Genomic DNA, 16,482 nt, shown 5'->3' with positions numbered 1-16,482 from the left:
GGAACTAACAAATTAGTATTAACTTTGTTTCAAATCTGAACAGAACTGCTGGAAAATTAAATTAAAAGTAGTTTTTTACTTTTTATTGGCTTACTTTTATTTTTAATTTTTACTATATTTTTATTGATGACTGTTCAATTTAAAACAAGATTTGTGAAGTATGTTGTCCATTAATTGCATGAGATTGTTCTTATTATTGGGGCAGTGCGGTAATTTGTTTTTTAAATACAAATCATTTTTGATTATCTGGAATGACCACATGCATATACATTAACAGAGAACATGCTGTGGCTAATATTAACATTAACACTATAATAAGCCACTAATATTTTAACATATTTTTTTAATTAAATAATCCTAAATTATCATCTGTCTTTGTGATATACATTTAATGAGATTAACTTCTTTTATTAAAACTTTCATGAAGATCTAATTGTGTCTGAAGTATGTCAGAAAATACTTGGGGATTCACAAAGTGCCATTTTCTCAGGACTGTTTGTTAGCACTATATACAGTATGTGATTGTGTGGCAAAAATGTGTTTTTACATTGCTATGATGTATATTTATTAAGCATCTTTAATTTTCTGTTTACTCAGACTTAGTTGCTACTATACATAAATAGTTCTGAGTTTAATCTGGAGCTATTAATTGTAAAGCATCTGCTAATTACTCTCTAAAGCCCAGTGATAAAGTCAATTTTGTCAGGAAACCAAATCCCTGAAAGCAAACAAGGGAACTCTGAAACAAATGCTGAAACATCTCAAACACATTTTGACCTTTTAATTGCATTACGTGGCTTTCCAAAGGGGATCAATTACAAATCAGACAGCTGCCATCACAACGATCCCTGCATGAAAAAGTGTGGGATACAATTCAGCAGCTCTGGTTAACAATGGTTGCTCATCACTGCACCAATTAGGAAAGTGAACACTGTAGAGACACAGTATGTTGATTAAGTCATCACCCACTGCAATAAGGGAATGAGGTGATCTCTCCTAATATTGGCACGAGTTTCATCTCCCTTCTTTAGAGGCGGAAATGCTCCCACACTGGCAGTTCATGTTGCTTTGAGATTGTGGTGACATGTACCACAAAGTCTGTGTGTCTCCTGCTTTTAAGCACTCTTGTTTAATTCATGAGCTTCCAATGGTTCCTGTCAACTTGCATTCAATCCTCAGGAAGGCACAGTGTAAATAATAAAAAATCCCTAAAGACTTACCCAGCTTGGGCCTTTCTTCATCTGTTTATCCCTCTGGTAAAAGCCTGCAATCCAATCAGCACTACATACCGTATTTGACTAAACTATTTTCAGCTTACAGCTGCTGTATACTGTATATTGCTCATAATTCTGAAACAGAAAATGGCTTAAAATATATTTAAGGGTTTATGTATGTTAATTAATGTCAAATTATTGAAAACTTGACTTTGTAAAACAGGCATAATTCCAATTTGTAGGACATATTTTAATAAATCTATTCTTCAGTTAGTATGGATACAGCTTTTAATTATAATGTACTGAAAATATACATCCTTCTGTAGGAAACACTACTTTAGGGCATGTGGTGGGTAAAGCTAATGTATTACTGCCTGAACACTAACTGTTCTGTTTCCATTTTAAAGGCAAACCCTACAACCTTTCATTTGGGATATCATGATTAATATATCATGCTCAACTCTAAATTGGGAAAAGAGGACATCTTAAAGGAAACTTAAAGCTTCTTATCCTGGGTCTCATGACAACTAATGGTGGTTTACTGGTGTGGAAATAGTATGATATACAGCTGAAGGACTGCAGTCGACTTTACTCACATTAAACGCTTGCAGAGTGGGAACCTGTTGTTGAGTTTATCCTTGTGTTTCAGATACCCAATGCAAGAACTTAGCAGTTTAGGATGTGACCAGCACAATGTAAGGGGAATCAAACAGGGGTCATCATCTCCAAAGATGTTGATGATAATAACAACTATTCCTTGAATGTATATTGGACTTTTTATTCTGAATAATCCTAAAACCTTTAAATACAGTACATTCATCCACCTTTGAACTACAACAGCCACTTGGAGGATGCACAGCAGCTGCCCCTTCAGGAGGAGCAATGAGAAATTACTTTACTAATTATGGTAGTGGGATTGTCCTGATTGTCCAAATTCAAACTTTAAATTAACCAGGACACTAGGTTTAACACATTTGTAGAGTCAGAACAGAAGTTATGAATTGAAGAAAAGATCCATAGAATCATGAATGAGCAAGCACTCAATTTAATATTTAAAAGCACAGCACTTCCTATGTCCAGTGTCTCAGTGTCCCCTAGCACCATACTTAATCATTGGTTAACGAATTCTGTTTGAAAGTGAAGAGCACCACCTACTGGTCCACCACCACTTACAGAATTGCATGCTTTGGACCCTGCTGGAAACTCGAAGACCATTTAAGGAAGACTGAGAGGAAGGAGATTGAACAATTACAGTAGAAGCTCAGCTCTTGGACGATTGCTGCCTTGACAAACTTGAGGTTACAGAACATTAAAAAGTCCATTCCAGTCTCTGTTGGCCATGTGAGAGACACCGTGGTAATATCAGCATGAAAGTTGAGCTAGAGGCTATTTGTAGAACTAAGTTAAAGCATAAATTTAAAGGAATTTTTAACAACACTGCACATTGAAATAGGATTAGCATTAGAAAAGTATTTCTCTCTGCCATGCCAAATGTATTATAGTAAGTCCTTGGGTTTACTATCATGTGATTATTTACTTTTATAAATACATTTCTAAATAATGCATAACTGCATCCCTTTTTTTAGTTCATTTGGATGTAGAAAACCATGTCTAACATCTCTTACACCATCTCCTGTAGGGTTAGTGCACAAAATTAACATTTTGGGTCCTATACAGTACATTGGTGGTGGAGGGAAGTCCACATTACCTGTAAAACACTTTGAGTGGAGTGTCCAGAAAAAGCACTATATAAGTGTAATGAATTTTTATTATTATTATTATATAGGCACAGTGGTAATGGATGCTTGTGTGGATTTTTACGATACGTATTTATTTGTTATATAAAGAGTGTGCTAAGTGCAAGTGGTGTTTAGGGTTTTGATTGCTTTTCTTTGCTGTACAACCTGAAAAGGCCTGCAATAAAGCCGTCATGAGTTTGTGTGTATAAAGAACTTTGGGACCACGCAGCTTGAGGGTAGGATCTTCACTGATTAATCCAGAATAGGACATATGTATTCTGTCTCAAGCATATCAAATGCCTTCTTTTGCCTTTTTCTTTCTTGCACACAGTTGCACACAGATGCAGACAGACCCCAGGACAGGAATTGAATGCAGGGGCCTCAGCACTGTAACCACTGCACCACTGTTCTGCCCATCATGTGCAAACATATGGAATTTAATATCGTAAGTGATAGAGACAACATCCTCATTATAACCATCGTATGATTTTCAGCACCAAACATGTCAAAAATTAAATACATTGTCAACTTCTCCTTTACCCGGCAGAATAAAACAGCCAAAAAATTGCCTTTAAATGGGTCTTCTTCTTCTTCTTCTTCTTCTTCTTCTTCTTCCTCTTCTTCTTCTTAATAATAATAATAATAATAATAATAATAATAATAATAATAATAATAATAATAATAATAATAATAATTGCTTACACTTATATAGTGCTTTTCTGGACACTCCACTCAAAGCGCTTTACAGGTAATGGGGATCCCCTCCACCACCACCAGTGTATAACCCCACCTGGATGATGCGACGGCAACCATAGTGCGCCAGAACGCTCACCACACATCAGCTCTCAGTGGGGAGGAGAGGAGAGTAATGAAGCCAATTCATACATGGGGATTATTAGGAGGCCATGATTGGTAAGGGCCAATGGGAAATTTGGCCAGGACACCGGGGTTACACCCCTATTCTTTTTGAGAAACGCCCTGGGATTTTTAATGTCCAAAGAGAGTTAGCGCCTGTTTACAGTATAGTGTCTACAGTATAGTGTATATATTAACTCAGGTATACACAGTATAGGTATACTGTATATACAATCTGTTCGTGAGACACTCCAACAATAAGCCTAACAGAAGCTCTCTTGTACAGTTGCCATTCTGGGCTGCCCATCAATAATTATGCATTAGGGTCACTCTGAAATCTGTTTGCCCGTTTCAGCTGAGCTTTCTCCTGGCATGTTATACCATATTTCTAACATATCCGAGTGCCCATCTTCAAGGCAAGTTCAAGGCGCTCTTCAGTTCCTCATTCTCTTGCCCGGGGGACTTTTGGTGTCCACATGGTAGTCCACAGCTCTTCACTGTCACGGGTCCTGAAATGTCTTCAGTGCAAAACACAACCCAGCTGGCAGTGCCAGAAACAGATGACATGTGGTCCGAACTCTGTAACAGAATTCAGAGCACCGAGGATTTTTTTAAAAACTATTTCTTAAGAAATGTACATGTTGCAATAAAATCTAGTTTGCACACAATTTGCAACTAAATCTAGCTGGATTTTATTTTAAAACATACCCTTATGCAATTCCATTACAAACTGACCTTTTCAAATATGCTGTCATAGTAGTGATATTCCTCCTCAAGGATATTCATTGGTTAAGCAGAGGTACATGCTACTGTGTCAGACTTTCGTTGGATGTCTTTAAAATGAAAACAACCAACGATGGTACAGACCTCTCCAACTTCACTCGTGCTCTTTTTTCACTCTTGTCCTCCAGGTCAGGGGCTTTCTGCTCACTTACGGTCACTCATCCTTCTGCAACTGTAGCTGCTGCAGGAGCAAGGTCTTCAAAGCCCCTGGTATGAGGAATTCACTTGGGCCTTTTCCTTCTCTTCACATTCCCGATGTCAGGGCAGCTCCAAGATGTTACAGTATGTGTTAATGACAAATTCAACCCCACCAAACAGACGAAGGAGGGAATCTTCACCTGTTGCAGCTTTATCTGGCAGCTGATCTGCTAGGTTATGTTGCTCTCGATAAATACTAGATGCACTTTTTACTGTCTGTTACCTCCCCCTCTGCCAACAACAACGAACGGATCTCTGTGACTCTGGTATTTGGCATTACACTTGGACCTGCTCACACATATCAGTGCATTTATTACCTCTTCACACGTGTAAGGCTGTAATTGTTTCATAAGAATGGACCGCAATTAGGTCATTATAAATGATCAAATTGGTTCCAAGCTCTTGCTGGAATGTATTTGTAGGGACAGACAATATTTTAGGTGGTGTACTATTTTTGAGTGCCCTTGTTAAAATTATAAATGCCCTTGAATTTAAATTATATATTAGTGAGGATAATAATGACCTCAAAGAAAAGTTAAAACCTTTCCCATTCATGGGGTACTTTCATCTTAGTTTCCCCTTTTAATGCATGAAACACAGTGTGAGGCAGCTTCAATTCACTGTTATAAGAGTTATAATACTATGTATTATCTAACTATAGAGAGTGTAGATGTAGTTAAACTACATATTTTCTCCAGATTTTGGGGGATGTTGCTTGTCATCAACATCAAGCATGCTGCTCTTCATCTCTGTCTTTAACTGTTCCCAGATGCCCACTTTCACGTAGAAGTTAATTCTGAACAGCATCCACAGCACGAAAGCGCATCGGTGACACCGTAGCTTTTCCACACCCAGCTCCTCAAACGCACGGAACAAAAATGGGAGATGACAGGCTGGTGTTTGATATATGAATACGTTATACACTGCGTACATACATCAATGAGACGTTTTCAGAAATAAACTTGGACGGTCAGATATACAGAACATTTTCAGAAAGAGACCTAAAGAAAGAAATGGGCATATGGCATGACATGTGCTGTGACTCCCTAGAGTGATTGATGGGATTGCTGTCACTCTCCCCCACCCTATTTTAAAGAGTCAAAGGTCATGCATTATATTGAGGTGAAGCCTAAAATGTTTATTTTGTAGATTATTACTTGATGGTTTTACATTGTAAAATTGTAACAGAGAATCACAGATCCTAATTAAAATGCATATGTTATCTTCATACCACGGTGAGCATCTATTACATATAAGCTGAGTCTGGTCCAACTGCAGAAAACACCCATGACGACACAAAGCTCAGTCTTGGTTGTGTCAATACACCTTAATCAATGTATATTGTCCATAAAGGAATTTTTTCATGTGTTATGTTTAGTTTGGCTTCCTGAAATTAATTTTTGGTGTTTTATGCTTTAGGAAATACAGAAGTGACGTACTGTCATTCTAGCAAACAATAAATAATTTCTAGATATTTGCCCTCATTTGGGAGAGTTCACTTTGGCTGAACTGACAGGGCTCTTGGAGGTGACAGTGTTATGACTGATTATGTTGCATACAATAAAATCACTAGTAACAATCAAATCTTTATTAGTTCAGGTGAGGAGCTGTGTCAGCATGCATAGGCTGCAAAGGAACAAGTAATAGGTTTATTCCATGCTGAAAAGAGAAGAAAGAAAACACAACATTTCGGCCGTGGAGCCTTCTTCAGGTGTGCACACCTGCATCAAATCTTTATTGTTCTTTATCATACCATCTGCTTTAATATACTCTAGAGCTTCTATCATTGAAGTAGATAAAGCAGGAAAAATACAAAAATGTAAATAATTGCAAGGTTTACTAAAGTAAGCCAACATCTGGATACTCCAGCACAGTGATGCCCACATCTGTATTATTGTGTTGTAGCTGCTCCTAGCCTGCTGTGCTTATGTTTTCACAATTCACTGCTTTGAAACATCAAGAATATTGAATATCATTCTGTTCACAAATTTAAATATAATGTATTAATTTATTATGAATATTATCATTAATGTATTACATTTATAGTGCTATTTTGACTAAAATGTTTCATTCCTGTCAATGAAAGAGAAAATGGTCTTTTGAAAAAAAAACATTGCTGCGACTTTTGGATGTGATCACACAAAATGCTGAGTTGAGTAAATCACAGGTATAAGAAAGATGGCTACATTCTTTATCTCACTTGGAATTACAACACCCAGGAATTGAGTATATTGAAAGGTTGAAGTAGTTCAAGTAGGTAGCTTTGTCAGCGTGCGTAGGCAGCAAAGGAACACATTTTGTTCCATGCTGAAAATAGAGGAATATTTTATAGTATAATATACTACAGTGCACCAGTACACTCCCCACACATCAGCTATCAGTGGGGAGGAGAGCAGAGATTCATAGATGGGGATTATTAGGAGGCCATGATTGGTAAAGGCCAGGGGGAAATTTGGCCAGGATGCAGGGGTTACATCCCTACTCTTTTCAAGAACACTCTTGGATTTTTAATGACCTTGGTCTTGCGTCTCATCTGAAGGACGGCGCCTGTTTACAGTATACTGTCCCCGTCACTATACTGGGGCATTAGGACCCACATAGACTGTAGGGTGAGCACCCCCTGCTGGCCCCGCTAACACCTCTTCCAGCAGCAACCTTAGTTTTTTCCAGGAGGTCTCTCCTCCAGGTACTGACCAGGCTCACACCTGCTGAGCTTCAGTGGGGCTGCCAGTTGTAAGTTGCAGGGTGAAATGGCTGCTGGCCTTTGATGAGGGCTAACCTCCTGGCCACAGGATGAAGAGGCAGACCCCCTGCAAGTTGAGGTGTGACCAAGGGGCAGCTGCAGAGGTGGACATGGGGTGGACGTGGGATTCAAAAAGGCATGTGAGGGAAAGAAGGGGATTGCATATAGTATTTACAGTATAATGTTTTAAGTGAACAAATCCTGCAGCCGGCAGAAGAATCCTACTCCGTTGGGCCCCTGAGACAGGCCCTTAACCCCAACTGCTCCAGGAGTGCTGTATAAATGGCTGACCCTGCGCTCTGACCCTAAGATTCTCTCCCTGTCTGTGTGTCTCATGGAGTGCAAGTTGGGGTATGTGAAAAGACAAATTCCTACTACAAGAAATTGTATATGGCCAATAAAGTGATCTTATTTTACCTTATCTGAAATGACGTCAAGAGTGATTAGATTTACGACAGCTGAGGCTGATTGAGCTTGGCTGTTGTTATATTTGATTGTGAGGTTCAGCATCTGACCTTGATACCTGTTTTTTTCATTTTTTTCTCACTCTTACATTGTGAATTTTCTGTAAAAATACCTAAAAATCTTAATGGGTAAATTACAAATAACACGTGAAGCCTGTAAAACTTTTATTATTCTGCACACCACGAAACACCATTTTTAAAGATCTCAAAACCACAATTCATGTATTTTCCAGTAAACCATTACTTTTTTTGCACCACAGTGGAACAATTGCAGAATCTTGATAAACTACGTGTAAAGTGTCCTTGAGACACAAAGTAGAGCATCTGTGGATCAATTAAAACATTTATTAAGTGTAATTCTATTAGTAACGTTTGTTCAGCTATCAATTTAACCTGCAATAGAGGCAGATTACTGTATATACAGAGGGAGCAGATTAAGAATGATTAAGAATGCCATTTTCTTTAGGTGAATTTATCATTAATCTTCAGGATTAATTAAAGCTTTATTAGAAGGGGTTTCAGTCATCTGGGTATGAAAGGTTTCCACAGAAATGGAGGAGAGAGGAGACATCGAAAGGTTCATGAGAGAGGTTTGCCTTTAGAAAGGAGTGAACGAGTGAGGAATACATAGAGCGGGGGAACTCCAGGCGACGAACACAACGGTGACAACAATCACAAATCCCCCCACAGAAATAAAACAGGCAGTGTGCTTTTACTCTTCGCTCGCACAATGTTCTTTACAACCTCTTCCACCCTCCCCTGCTAGCTGGTCTAAAGATGCAGGACAAGTATGTTTCCTACCCAAAGCAGGTGTTTCCCAAACGGGTCCATTTCCCTTGACTGCTTACTCTTTCACAAAATCCCACAGTTCCCTGGGACTTGCAGTTTCACAGACTTCAGGCTGGCTCTCCATACCTCCATTTCGCTGGTCATTCTGTTACCAATGTTATCAATGTTGTATTACCTGCCCTGCAGGGGTGTAACAAAGTTTTCAAACAGAGCTTACTGTGTATTTTTGTTAGTTCATCCACAAGTGCATCTTTGTAGACTCACTAGCAGGAAGAGGGAGAATGGACTAAGGGTTGAATTTGCCATCAGAGGTTACACTGAAGCTCATGATCCATTAATGAAGAAATGCTGTTCTCTATAGTAATAGGACATAGTTTTTACTTTCATCTCCAAATAATCAGTTTTAAAAAGTGTTTAATATCAAAGGTTTCAATTAGAGCTGCCAGAAATCCTTTGAAGTTTGGAGCTCAGTGATACTCCTCAGCATCACTTGTTATCATAGAACAGCAGTGGTGAAATTGAAAACATACAGTTGTGACATACAATTAATTGAATACAGTCGTTTTATCAGATATACATTGATAAAGAATTTTGTCTGTAAAATCAAAAATACCAGATTAAAAAAACAATAATTTATTAATATTAAAACATATACTTAAAATGCTAACCATAAGTAAAAAAAGGCTGTGTCAAATTCAAAAATAATAAAACAATGTAAAAATAAATACTACAGTGTAACGTCTCTTCAAGCAGTATGTGGAAACAAGGAGCCAAGGAGACTGTTTTCCTCGCTCATACTAGGGGAGGTTTACTGTCTTATTTTCTAAAACAAAGGTTTTAGCAAAGGCAGGGGAGGAGCACAGAGAGAAAGAAACGCGCTGTCTTTCCGGAATCAAAATACGGAAAGAGAAACCGGGCGCATTTACCCCACCTTTTTTATGAAAAGTGAAAAGTAACCGGGCAGTCCATTACAGGGAAAGAGCGCATCGCTATAACAAGTTTAAAATTCAGTAACAATAACGATGCCCTTAAGGGGTATGTTCGTTGCTTACGATGGGCGTTGGTGTTTCGAATGCTTCAGCAAATTTTATACAGTATATTTACGAAACAGGAAGAAAAGACCTGGGATATTTATGATAAAAGAAGGCAGAAAAAAATAAAATAATTATCTGTGTTGAAAGTTGTTAAAAATACGTCAAAAGATCTAGAGGAAATATACAATCTATAGTATGCATCTTGTTATACAGTCTAATAGTGTGTTTTGAGGCTGAAAACCGTCAATCGTGATTTAATGGAAATTCCGGAAATAACTAACACCACTTTTCGTATAATTGTCCGTCAAACCGAGGGTTTGCACTACTAAATTACAATATATGAAGGAAAATACCTCCATATTGCCCCAGTGAATTCTCCAGTTTTGGTCTAAGAATGAAAACACTCCCCTACACTCTGGGTTAAGGGGAATGAGCCTTTAATCTAACAAAAAGTCTTTCAGACACAAGCATTTCATGTGACAGAAAAATATTATAATTTTATAACAGATGTATAAAACATGTACTACTAACAGAGCCTCCACTCAAATGTTTTACAAACTTTTACTGAGACAGCATTCTCTGTCTCCCTGTGGGGTCCCCATAAGTACAGTAACTGTGGATAAGATGCTGTAGATGTTTTTTATACAACAAACCTGCAGTGTTTTATACATATAATACACTATTTTAAAACAGCGTGTTGTGATTAATAATTAATAAAACAGAATTTGAATCAAATGTCGGTTAATTGTAAATAGGTATATGATGTAATTAAAGTACAAAAGAATTAAATCTGGTTGAAATTAAATTCAACCAAAGTTAATTTAAAGGGCTGTCTTTGATTTTATAATTTAAAATATTTATTCAAGCTGGTTCTTAATGAAGTTACACCCAAATGTTTTACAACTATGCAAATCATACCAATACAGAATAGGGATTGTAAAAATAAAACTCTGGAGTCATCGATCTTCTCCTTACAGTTTTAAAACTGGATGTGGTGTTATAAGGGGCGCACACACATACAAAAAGGTTTTGAAATCCTCACTAGTACTGACAGCCTAGTCTCAGGTAAGCATATGAATGCTGTCTCGAAGGTAAAGATACGATAAAGTGATCTGCTGAAGCTGAACTCTTATGACAGCAAGCCATCTGTGATGCAGTTGGCTTGACAGAGCTCTGACTATCACTGCTGCCATTGCCTTATGCCTAATAAACCTTAAAATAGGCTGTGTATTTATTATGGACTTTACACAAGCTGCCTTCAGCTGTACAGTGTACGAAGTTGTGTTCTAAATGAGAACCAAAGTTAACTTTGAATTATTAATGCATTTGACGGTCTGAGCTGAGGATCATGGATATCATGGTTGTTATACAGTATGTGTTCCAATTCTTTTTTGACCTCTTTGCACCAAGCCCAGATTAAATCAGAAATTGAACTCACCCACCAATCACAAATTCGATGATGATGGTGTTTTTTTTTAAGTAGGCCCTTCTTGCTCGTACTTTGTGGACACCTGCCATCAGCTTTTTTGACATAATGCATAATTTAAAACTGAGAACAGGAAGCACTTTTTTGCACAAAGGGATTATGGAAGATAGTGGGCTGTGGAGTGTAGGATGTGGGTGAGAAAGGCCATCAGCTGGTCCTCGTTGGGGAGTTCACAGCTGCTATGAGTTGTTGCCTTAATGGGTAGCAGCTGTGATCCTTATTTTAATGTCCTATTGAACTCTCATAAAGAGCACAGCTCTTTATGGTGGAAACTCTCTTGAAGCTAGTCGTTATATTCTTGGTGTTCTATGGTTTCAGCAATTGCCATATTATTTACGACAAAGTGTTAATTATACCGTATATTTTAGGGAGTTTGCCATCGTGTCAAATAAGATTTGCCAAAACCTGAGTCAGTCTATGGGGCAACATGTTTCTAAGATTTGCAATGATATAGGATGCTTTGTCTTAAAGGGGAACTGCAGTTCCCAGACCGGTTATTTAAGCTTGGTAAAAAAATTAATTCATTGACCTTACAGAAACAATTTACGAATTTCGAATTAAGCACAAAATCGTGAACTTTGTGAAAGTACTGTAAGTCGCCATGTGGTTGCAAACTGGCATTCGAGTTCCCACGAATTGAGACAAGAGGCAGCCCTTCCTGCTCAATAGTCACCATAATGACTAATGTAATGAGATGTACGATCAAATACATACACATTGTGCAGCACCCATTTCACTTCAGAAATGTTCCAATGTGATCTGCAAAACTGTGTCGAAATCAAAATCAATATTTCTATTGGATTAAAAGAGGTGTATTCAGAAGCCTGCTTGTTTACAATGTCATAGGGCTGCATCACATCACCAGAAGGTTTGTTGCCTTGTTCAGAATCACAGGATGTGGTGCTGCACATACCTGGAAATGGTGTCTATTTTGTGATGTAAAAGTGGTGTTTTACAGGTAACTGTGTACATTTGACATCATTGCCATTTGAAATGCACTCCTCAATGCTGATTCTTTCTAACCCCAAAATATGAAAATAGCATTGCAGTTCCCCTTTAAATAAATGGTTAAACTGAAAACTCATTTCATCTTTTTGTACATACCACCTGTGAAAGCAGTCACCAGAGAAGTGGCCTGGCAGGGGAAGAGGAGGTGCTAGATGCAGTATGCGTGCTGTGTGAGTGCAGTCTCAGGAGAGGAGGTGCTGTCTTCACGCACAAATATCTTTTGATCTTAGATGATGAATTTAATATGAGAAAGCTTTCTGGTAACTGTCCTGGGGCCTCATCCTTTAATAAAATGTGTGATAAATTAACAAAAACATATTTATAGAAGTTCCGTATTGTAAAAATCATATATATGTAATCATATGACAAACAATTATGTTGCTCTCTACAGAGCAACAAAAAATATATATTTTTTTAACCTCATGTGATAAATAATTCAGTCAGTCAGTCCCAGCCACTTAGACGTCTTTTATTAAATACATTTTTATTCTTCAACTGGAGACTAAAAATGTTTGATAAAAGATATCCAAGATGTGAAGGGGAGGAGACTTCTTCACAAGCAGATAGAACACACTTTTCCTTTGTAATGCAGTCAATATGGTACCGTATGAAAATGCACTAGAATCATTTACACATCTCTTCAGTTATAGTATGTTACTTGCGTTTGTGAAATCCTATTAAACCTGTTGTGTTCTTATTAAATGAGAAGCAAACAACAGTAAATAACTATATAGAGGTTGTTTTTCTGTGATGTTCTGATATTCCCTGTAACTGTAAGTGGAGTGCCGATCTTGCCAGTATTGCACAATCTGAAGAATCCTTTACAAACCTGTTTCAACTTTTCGCCTGGGTAGCGGATAATCATTGGCAATCTTGATTTACAGAGATACTGTATGCAGCCAGTGAGTATAAAGTGTATGCTTGTTGAAAGGCAGTTGCCAGGAGTATTTCTTTGACCTGATTAGCCTTCTTGGCTAAGAATAGTGTTGTTATGCATTGTCGGTAAGATGTTTTGTTAGGTTATTCTCCGTAACCCTCCCTGAGGGTTTTCACTATAAATTGCTTGTTTGTCAGGGAAACTATAAGAACTGTCCTTGAATTAAACATAAAAGGGAGCTTAAGCCTGTGTTACAAAGGATGTAATTTTATTAAGTGTTTATTTAGACTGCAGATACAGTAAACAAAGAACAAATATGGTAAGAAAAAATGTAGAAGTATTTATTCAAATAAATGAATGCTTGCCTAATAATCTGTTGGAGGAGGTGTGCTATGCAGTGGGTTAATTCACCAGCTTTCACCCGTGACCTTTTAACAGCAGTGACTGTTACGTTTCATTTGGTTTAAAAGCTTTGTAATTCCTCATTGTAACTCTATATTTTATAGCTTGAGGTGCACAGAAGAGCAAAAGAGATGAGTTTAGTTCCAGTAAAATAATGCAGTACCATGTGAGGCAGCCATATCACTCTGCAACTCACCACTGGCAATCCACAGGAGCTCAGCAGGTGTGAGCCTGGTCAGTACCTGGATGGGAGACCTCCTGGGAAAAACTAAACTAAAACTGCTGGAAGAGGTGTTAGTGGGGCCAGCAGGGGGCCCTTACCCTGCAGTCCATGTGGGTTCTAATATCCCAGTATAGTGACGGGGACACTATACTGTAAACAGGTGCCGTCCTTCGGATGAGATGTAAAACCGAGGTCCTGACTCTCTGTGGTGTAGAAAACCCAGGGTGCTTCTCGAAAAGAGTAGGGGCACCAATCATGGCCTCCTAATAATCCCCATCTATGAATTGGGTTCATTACTCTGCTCTCCTCCCTACTGATAGCTGATGTGTTGTGAGCATTCTGGTACACTATGGCTGCTGTCGCATCATCCAGGTGGATGCTGCACATTGGTGGTGGTGGAGGGAGTCCCCTTTACCTGTAAAGTGCTTTGAGTGGAGTGTCCAGAAAAGTGCTATATAAGTGTGAGCAATTATAATTATAATGAAAGTTTTCTTTGGTCTACGTTTTGAAAACACTCAAGGGCAGGGTCTATACCGTGGTCCTAGAGGACTGGTTTCCTGGTGGTTTTTGTTCCACTTCAATACAGACCTAAACCCTTAATTTACTGAAAAGGATTAATTTGAATGTTTTGGTTTTCATCTCTCAAACAAGGAGGACGCCCTTTTAATTATCGCGTTAAAAATCAAATCTAAAACTTTTGAGTAGAAAAAAATTGCACATATTCCAAATAAGCAATTTTGTAGGTTAATTAAGCTCACCTTAAATAAAAACTAACAGGTCTTTTGTTTTTCCCTGAACTGGAACATCCACTCCCGCTCAAAGACATTGGCAGTCAACCTGATTAATTTCTTCAGGATCAACAGTTAAAGAGGAACTGTAGCTATATTTGTATATTTCCGGTAAAAGTAAAAACTGTACACAGTCACTTGTAAAGCCTTCAATTCGCATCACAAAATAGAATTAATTTCCAGATAGGCCCAACGCCATGTTCTGCGATTCAGAACGAGGCAACAAAACTTCTGTTGAGGTGTTGGCGGCTGTATGACACTGTGAACAAGCAGGCTTGTGAATAAATCTCTTTTAATCCAATAGAAATATTGCTCTCGATTTCGAGACGGTTTTGCTGACAAATACTCCTTGTTAAGTCTGCATGCAGCTCACGTTCAAACACTTCTGCGGTGAAATCTTGGCTACACAACCTGTACTTAGTCGCTCATACATCGCATTACTTTTGTCCTTACGATGGCTAGTGTGTAGGAAGAACCGTATTTCGTCGCAATTCGTGGGGACTCGAATGCGAATTTGCAACAAAATGTGACTTTCTGTGTTTAATTCGAAATGTGTCACGTTTTCTGTACCATCGATGCATTTAATTTGTTACCAAGATTTAATAGCTGGCCTGAGAAATTGGGACTGCAGTTCCCCTTTAAACACAAACAAGAGGACAAAAGTGGGAACCATGTGGAAGTAAATTAATTTAAAAAACAAACCTTCTTCCCTATTTCTGAGAGTGGCGTTTAATCTTTTAATACAGAGCACAAATGGAGATGAGATGTTCCGGGTTGTTATGGAGAGTGAATCAAGTTACAGCCTTTAACAAACTAATGCACAGTAGCATGGAGTTGTGGTAAGGAATCTGGACTAGAAACTGGAAGATTATGAGTTAAAATCTCAGGTGAGACACTGCTGTTGGGGTGAGGCATCTAGTTGTTTTCATTCCATCCACCTTAAGTAGATCATTGATCTAAGTCACAATTTGGGGATTTTATTTCACTTACAAAATATGAAGGTTAAAAGCTCCAAAACGTTTAAGAGCTGGGAAGAAACAGTTCAAATTAATCTTAGTATTCTTATCGGGAAACTGCAAGGCTATTGCTATATTTTAGGGTCAGAAAGAATCGGAATTGATGAGTACATTTCAGACACATTATTTCCGCACAGAAGAACGTAAGAAAGATTGGAAATGACAGGAAGTCATTTGAACTAGCTAGCTCATTTGGTTTTTCAAACACCTTATATAATAAGCTTTCATTGTCGTAAGAGTCTTTATGTATGCAGAGCTAATTGTGTTGTTCATTTTGAACATGACAATAAAGGACTAAGATCTTATTTTTCTTAAAATTCTGTTGACTATGATTATGAACAACACAGATTTCTTTTCAAGAACAGAAAGGAATGATACAACAAGTTCTGTCCTAGTGATTGTTATCAGCATGTTTTGTATTTTTGTTTTGTTTGCTATGAATATTTAGCCAGGACACCAGGGTTACACCACTACTTCTTTCGAGGAACTCTCTGGGATTTTAAATGACCAAGTAAGTCAGGATCTTGGTTTTATGTCTCATCACTATACAAAGGCATGAAGGCATAGGTCAATGAAATATAAAGATCACAATAGTAACGTATCTAGAACTAGTAATCTAATTAAACACAATATCTGTGTTATTTGTTCCCTTCATAAAACTCTGGGAGCTGAGATGTAGCCAATAATTTGTGAAAAATACGTTTGGTGCACTCTCAAGGTCAGTAATGGTACTGCAGCTAGTTTTCTTGGACAATTGCAGTTCTTTATAGTCTTTTTCTTTTGCAATATAAGATACTCATATACACAGAGAGAAATGTAAATAGCAACATAACATGTCTTGGAAGCCTTTAGACGAAAGTTCT

Source organism: Lepisosteus platostomus, chromosome 4 (assembly GCF_059453375.1).
Source record: "Lepisosteus platostomus isolate fLepPlt1 chromosome 4, fLepPlt1.hap1, whole genome shotgun sequence".
Taxonomy (NCBI): Eukaryota; Metazoa; Chordata; class Actinopteri; order Semionotiformes; family Lepisosteidae; genus Lepisosteus; species Lepisosteus platostomus.
This window is presented reverse-complemented; position numbering follows the sequence as displayed.